Source organism: Coffea arabica, chromosome 5c (assembly GCF_036785885.1).
Source record: "Coffea arabica cultivar ET-39 chromosome 5c, Coffea Arabica ET-39 HiFi, whole genome shotgun sequence".
In the NCBI taxonomy this organism is placed as follows: domain Eukaryota; kingdom Viridiplantae; phylum Streptophyta; class Magnoliopsida; order Gentianales; family Rubiaceae; genus Coffea; species Coffea arabica.
In genome coordinates this window covers 33,200,966-33,208,493 of record NC_092319.1, presented here as the reverse complement: position 1 = coordinate 33,208,493, position 7,528 = coordinate 33,200,966, and the positions used below count along the sequence as shown (strand labels likewise).

General features: G+C 38.6%; 1 long non-coding RNA gene across 1 annotated transcript; it reads right to left on the bottom strand.

Moving 5' to 3' along the window:
• Positions 1-4,063: 4,063 nt before the first annotated feature.
• On the bottom strand, positions 4,064-6,873 carry LOC140007503 (uncharacterized). The gene is made up of 2 exons (XR_011814817.1): positions 6,779-6,873; positions 4,064-4,987 (listed from the first exon to the last, which is right to left on the bottom strand). It is a non-coding gene; the product is annotated as an uncharacterized lncRNA (long non-coding RNA).
• Between the last annotated feature and the right edge of the window lie 655 nt (positions 6,874-7,528).

Sequence of the window (7,528 nt, the reverse complement as noted above, 5' to 3'; positions counted from 1 at the left end):
AATGGTCGTAATAAATTATTTGGGAGAAACAGGTGGTTAAATACTTAATTAAACGGTTAATATTTGATAAAAATAAGAAATTTTTCGGGTCCTCACATCCTCCCCTCCTTAAAAGGAATTTCGTCCTCGAAATTCAAACTTAGAAAAATATCACATCCCTCAATAGTCATGCTTAGCAAGTTAGTCAATAACTTACACTTTCCAATTCTTATCTCATAGTTTCTATCCGCCCAATTAACAATCAAGTTTTTGATCACCAAAATGCAATTTAACTTCCCAATCGGATAGTAGCTTAAGTGGCTTCCTGTCTACCTCATATAGGAAATGTTTGTACTTCTTTAATGCGAATATCACAGCCACTAACTCCAAATCATGAGTTGGCTACTTTCTCTCGTGATATCTTAACTTTCCAGAAGTATGCACAATCACCTCGTCATGCATCAGTAGTATACATTGTAAACTATCATTTGAAACATCTATATAAATCACAATACTGCCTCCTCAGCTTGGTAAGGCTAACACAAGTGCATCGATTAAACATTTTTTTTTTCCACTTTCAAAATTCCTCCTCACATTTAAAATCCCACATAACTTGCCAAGTCTTGCACTCTTAGAAAATTCCTTGATCAAACCAAAGGAAAGGTTCGACTACCATCAAGAACTCCAAATTTCGGTAGGATTTTCTAGTCGTTTCCTCTTAAACAACTTCTACTGTAGTTGAGTCAACAATAATTCCTTCCTTAGATATTGTATAACCTAGAAAGGCTATTTCCTTCCAGTCGAACTCACATTTGCCGAACTTAACGAAAGTTTGTGCATTCTTGGGGTTTGTAAAACATCTCCAAGTACCTTTCATGATCTTCTCAAACCTTAGAGTATACCGATATATCATCAATAATGCTACCACAGATTAATCCAATTACGATCTAAAACCCCAATGCATTCAGGTCATAGTTGCTACTAGTGCATTGGTCAACCCAATGGCGTAATTGAAAGTTCAAAGTGTCTCTTTCTTGAATTGGAGGTGATTTTAACACATCAGTCTCTAGAGTCCTCAACTGGTAATAGCTCTACTTTAAATTCAACTTGAATAATATCACGGCTCCTTGCCATTGGTCGAAATTTTCCGACTACGTGAGACAATGGAGCATTTGCTCTTAGTGGACACATCGTTCAAGTCTCGTTATTGTATATATATATATATATACCCTCAAGTTTCCATTCCAAATGTGATATCTGACTCCTCAATCATTATGCTCGGAAATCTACCAAAGATTTTCTTTCACTAACCCAAGTCTCACAGTATTAATATATCAAATTGGTAACCAAACATTGGATTCCAACTTCAACACCAAGCTCCCGATTTGGTCACGGTCCCTAGTCGCCTCCAGACCTTAGGGTGGTCTATATTCTCAAGCACAACCTCGACCATGTCTAATACCGTTCGTGTCTTATGATAAGTCTAAAAGTGTGAGCAAGATTTTGAATATACATGTAAGTCGTAAAACAAATCAAAAGCGGAGTAAAGTTTCATATGTCATAATGATCATAATAGGTACATCAAGTTGGAATAGATTTATCAAATCATTTCAAAAGGAAAAAGGGAAACAATAAGATCGTAGCAAAACGTGCCAAATTGCCAAGATACAAAACAAAAGACCTTTCCCTTTTCCACAAGGTTAAATTTCCAAAAGTGCTAGTCTAGTCTAGGGTACTACAACCCCTATCCCTCGAGTGTAGTCAAAACATCCTCACTCGTAAAACTTTCACTACTAGAACCCCCTTCATAAACATTAGTACTAATTACTTCCATCTGGCACTTGATTGCTTTATAGCGGCCTAGCTGGCTGTTGAGTATTTTCTCTTTTTGATAGGATTACCAGGGCAATTCGAAAACTTATGCTCGGTACTACCGCACTTAAAACATTTTCCTTGCTTTCTCCAGCACTCGGCCTCAACGTGGTTAACCTTGCCGCAGTATCCACAATGTGCATGAGAAGTGGCGGCTTGGCCAGTTCGAGGATTTTCTTTGCATTTCTTCTCTAATTCTACATTCTGGCGTAGTAATTCAATTTTCTCTGCATATTCTTGTTTCCACCGTCCTTCCCAGTACTCAGCTAGTTTTCTTTGAAATTCTACCTCATTTCGAAGAATATCCATTTCCTTAAGCATTTCCTCCAAAGTTGTCATCTTGCCGGTTGGTTTAAGTCAAATGCTAGCCTGCCAGGTAGATCAGAGGATCAAAATAAGTAACTATTCATAATGGAAGCTCGAGTCATGGTACTCTTTCATTCTTTTGCTTATAAGTTACCCCGGGATACCAATCTTAACTATCCTCTGCTTAATACGGCGAGTTCTTAAGTCTCCAAGAGATTGTTATCATTACTTACAAACATAACCAGATGCAGGGACCATATTCCTTAATATAAAATTTTCAAGTCTTAGTTCACTCTCCAATACTTACTTATAAGTTACTCGAGAAGAAACTCTAATATCTTGTTTTCACTAGTACCTTATTTGATTCCCTTAAATCGATCCTACTATTTCGAGATTAGATTCTCCGTGAAACTTAGATGGAGCGAACTTCAAGAATTGCTCAACTCCTCAACCTTACTTGGTTCTTAGGTTGGTTGATTGGTTTAGGGTTTTAGTGCTCCACTAATCATGCTAGGGCATCAATCGTCTGATTAATAGCAATAACTACACGATTATTTTCATTCATTTCTAGGGTTTTGATCCAGTCCAGCAGTCACTCTATAATCGTCTCCTTGAGCTTGGGGTTGCTTAATCCCTCACCCTCACTCCTTTTCACTCTTTTGGTCACCCATAAATTTAACATATTTAAAGGCATGACATAAAGTGAGTGCATATAAACGGAGTTTGAAAAGTGATACCTTTATCACGCCAACAAATACAAGAATAAAAAGGGAAGATACCAAAATAATCGCAAATGGGTACAACCCAATCATGGATTTGAAATCATGAAACAGTAAAGTCAATCATGCCATGAGTAACGTTTAATTGCCTCAAAAGGTAGGAAACATTGTGAAACAAGATACAAAATGCAAAGGCCTTTAAGCGAGTGCCACCCCTTCTATCTTTGGCAAAACTATTAAAATAGTTTAAATCACTAACTTAGTGATTGGCGGAGCCAAAAGTCTTAATTACCTCCGTAGGATCATTTCCATTTCCAGCACTAGGAGTTTTAAATCTCATGTCCCTTATCGAATATCTTGTCATTCTCCACTTGTTCAACCAAGATAATACACCCAGCCATCGACTTATCCATCATGTCTTTAATTTCGGACACTACCCCACAAGTCGATTCTTAGCTTTTTAAAGCTTCTCACAAGGAGCTTTTGTCTTCCTCGCTCCTTAAATATCTCAATCTCCACTTCAGGAATTCTAGTAGTCTAGACATCCACAATCGCCCTCGGTTCTCGATTATCCCCTTGAATCACCCTATTTTCCTCAAATAGCCACTTCCGATGATCGGCCACTATAAACACTCCATTACTTGGGCACGAGTAAGTCCTTTGGAAATAACATATCATACTAGTTCGGCGAGTTGGATCACACTTCCAACGAGCCCTTCCCTAGGCCCTTCACGGCCATGGTTACCATAACGCGTCTCCAAGACGGTGCAATGCCACCATTACTTTCCGTAACTTACAACTAAGATTAAAAGCTTAAATGGGACCAAATACACTGAATAAACTGGATTTGATCACCCCATATTATCCCACATGTATCACACAAGATTAAGACTCCTTATCATCCACTAATCCAAACCTAAGTTCTAGTTTTCGTTCCCACGAGCAGTCACTTAACTTTCCAACCAGTTCCACAGTCCGGCATCCTAAACATTTAAGCCTAGGATACACTACAGAGATCTAAAGCCTAAGCTCTGATACCAACTGTGACGCCCCCACTTCTCCCTAAGGCGAACCAAAGGGTATCCGCGGGACGCCTGCCCAGCTCTCGCCAGGACTCAAGCAATTTCCGTCCAAGCTTAATACAACACTAGACGTTACGATTAAATACCATAAATACAATCAGTGCGTAAGCTTTCAAGCTTATCAATATTCAACATCTGCCCAATCATTACATCGAAATCTCGAAATACATCAATATTCAAAATATACATCAATCACAAGTCTAGCCCCAAAGTGTAACGGAAACCCTAAAACAAGAGTACGCCAAGAGGGGTTTCTCCAACATTTCTCCAAGTCCAATCCTGTTAAGGAAAACAAATCTATAGGGTGAGCAAAACGCTCGTGAGGCCAAGAACACACATGCAAGCACTTTGTTCAAATAGCAATCCCAAATTCATTAAATAAAACAGGATATTTCATTAATCAATCATTCGAGCAGGAAAAGTAAATCAGAAACAATTCAAGGATATAGTAGCTCTCAGGAGCTAAGTTCCACTCGCTCTGTCGATGTCATTCGTATACTTTCCCGCATTGACCCTCCTGTCAACCGGGTCGGTATTTCCATTTCCGTAGATCACCACTTTCTTTCCTCCGTCCACCGTACACCCCAAGGGCCCACAATGTCCATTATTGGGCGATACTCAACGAGTATGCCAAGCAAGACCTCTTATTAGGTCGAGCTTATATGTATCTCATGGCTCGCCCAAATCCCCGACCAAGCCCATTGCTGGCTCGAGTCTAAGGACGGCCTATGAGTTTGGGCGTCCCCCATTCATTTGAAAGTCGAGGAGGTTCACTCCAACGACATAAGCATTCATGACATAACATTGCATTTCATTCATTCATTCAATACATTTCATTCATTCATTTGAAATTAGAACGAGTGCGATAAAGTACGCACCCGCCCTTATTTTTAAAACTTTCAACAAATACCACAAATAAACAAGTATCAAAATTCACACACTTGACACTCACCGAGCAATTCAATAAGAATTATTTTCTGGGAGTTCAAGTGTCCACGGTGAGATCCTCTTGAAGGTCTCCTTGTGCGCCTGGCAATTAACAGTGGATAATCACACAATTAACCCACTTATCAAGAAGATTGTACACTAGTACAATCTAAGGATTATTTCGCAAAAAGGAACCTCAATTACACGTAAATCGAGGTTCAACTTGCCTTTTATTATGTACAATATTATTTGAGTTTTTATCATGAAAATCGTAAGCAAAACGTTTTAAGAATATCAAAAGAATAAAGAGTTCTTGAAAAACTCTATTTCTTTGAAATTGGAAAATTTTTCAGTTTTATGATGAATCCTTGAAAAATCGTAACTCGCTCGGTATAAGTCGAGAATTGGAAAACTTTATACCGTTGGAAACCTCTTAGAGAGTACTATAAGTTCCTAGAAGACACTTTTCCATGAATCGAAGTGAAAAGTGGTCAAAAATGAGCTTGAAGACGCAGGGTGGGTTTTCATGGCAGAATTAAGTTGGATTTCGGCCAACTTTGGAAATTCGGCACGATTCACACGTTGCAAACCGGCCTCTGAATTTGCAGCTCAATTAGTGTTGCAAGTGAAGTTTATAACAAAACAAGCGGATCAAGAATCGGAGTTTCGAGTACCGAGATACGGTAGCCCGAAGTTGAGCAAATTCAAGACTGGATGAGAATTTTCCAGATTTGAACCTCTAACTTAAGTAATTCAATTGGGTATCGAAACGAACTTGAATTGGCACTAAAATTGGCAGTATTTCAATACTATATGGAAAGTATCTCTCTATCGAATTTCGGGGAAAAATACCTTCGGCAAGGTAGTTAATTAGCCAACCAAAGTTCAAGAAAAATCCTAAGGCAATCTGCCTTTGACTTTCATTTTCCAAATTTCCAATCGTTTAACCAAGAAAGTTATCCAACCATGGTTCATTTGTGAAATAAAGGCCTAAGAAACATCCATAATACCTTTGGTAAGTGTTTAATATCAAGAACATCAACTAACAAGTTCACTCCAAGATTTTGTTCCAAACCAGTCCAAACATTAGGGTTTTCCAAAACAGAGCAGTCCACTTGTTTCAGTCACAACTCAGTCAATATAGCTCGAAATCGAGCATGGCTTACGCCGTTGGAAAATACATTCATAGAGTTAAAATATCACAGAAGAAATCGTTTCCAAATTCGGCACCCATCTGGTTCAAAATCGGGCATCAAGTTGCTGCCTGAACACTTCATTCCAGATGAACAGAGCAACAGGACAGCGAATTTAAAACATTTGGTTCGGCTTGCTCACAAAGAATCAGAACGTGCATTATATACCAAATTAAAGCTAGGAATGTCTAGTTTCAACGCCACCGACGGCACATGATTTCGACATCCGAGGACAGAGTTATAGCCAAAATACTACTGCTGGTCAGAGACACACGCGAATCAGTTTTCCAGATTTGCTGGTTTCTCAAAAAAATTCATTTGCTCAATCAAACCTCAATATTTTCCAATGAAATTTTCCACACCTCTAATACATCATATAGGCATCCAATTCAATCCATTAGTTCATTAAAAACTGGCCTTAAAATGGCCGAACATGGCAGGGCAAAATCGGAAGTTTTTGCTTCTTACACCCAATGAAGTTTCTACTAATTACCCACCACTAATGCATCATTATAACCACTAAACCAACAATATAATCACCATCACTCATCAAATCAGCAACAACAACCCAAGTGTGGGAATTCAAAGAGCCCACAATCACATTTTTACACCATATACAAGCTAACAAAATGCATGCATGAACTTAACAAGGTAAGATAGCTTTCAAACTTCAAGTTTCCAAGAGTGGATCATCACTTACTTTGGGTTGGTGTTCAATCAGAAATTTCGGCCCTCTATTACCCCAGAAAAACCGTGATTTCCAGCCCTTGTTTGCAGCTCAAAATGATCCTCAAGTGTCAAGCTGGTGTGGTGCAAGTTTGGTTAAATTTGGAGATGATTTGGGGTGGTTTTGAGTGAGATTAGTGAGCAGAAATTTTGAAGCAAATGTGTTAGAGAGAGGAGGGTGTTTGGTCGGCTGTGAGGAGAGAGAAAATGGAGGGAAATCTGACTTCCTTTAGCTTCCAAGAGAAGGTGATATAAGTGGTGGTAATTCACCCAAAAGTCAACTCTCATTAGGGGCCGTTTGGTGCGATTACGGCTTGATTTCCTCGCGCGTTTGGTTCACTAGTGCACTAAACCTCCAAGGCATATATATTCATGTAAATATTATTCACTCTTAATTGTCCCGAAATAAGGGTCTAAAGTCCCTCAATTGAAGTCGCGCGTGAAAACGCGTACCGTCAAATTTAACGTTATAACGCGAAACTTCCGAGAAATTCTTATAACGATTGCACTATTAACTATCACTTGAATATTTATTCATAAGATTACCTATTTTAGGACCATAGTACAAGTCTCCAATATTCCAAGCTTATTGTGCTACTACGCGGATAAAATCTCCAAGTACTATTCACTATTTTTACTAAACGCGCTCTAGGAAATTAATTTTCGAAACGAATCATTTTAAAAATATAACGAAGTTATATTACCATGTATTTAGGTTCAATAG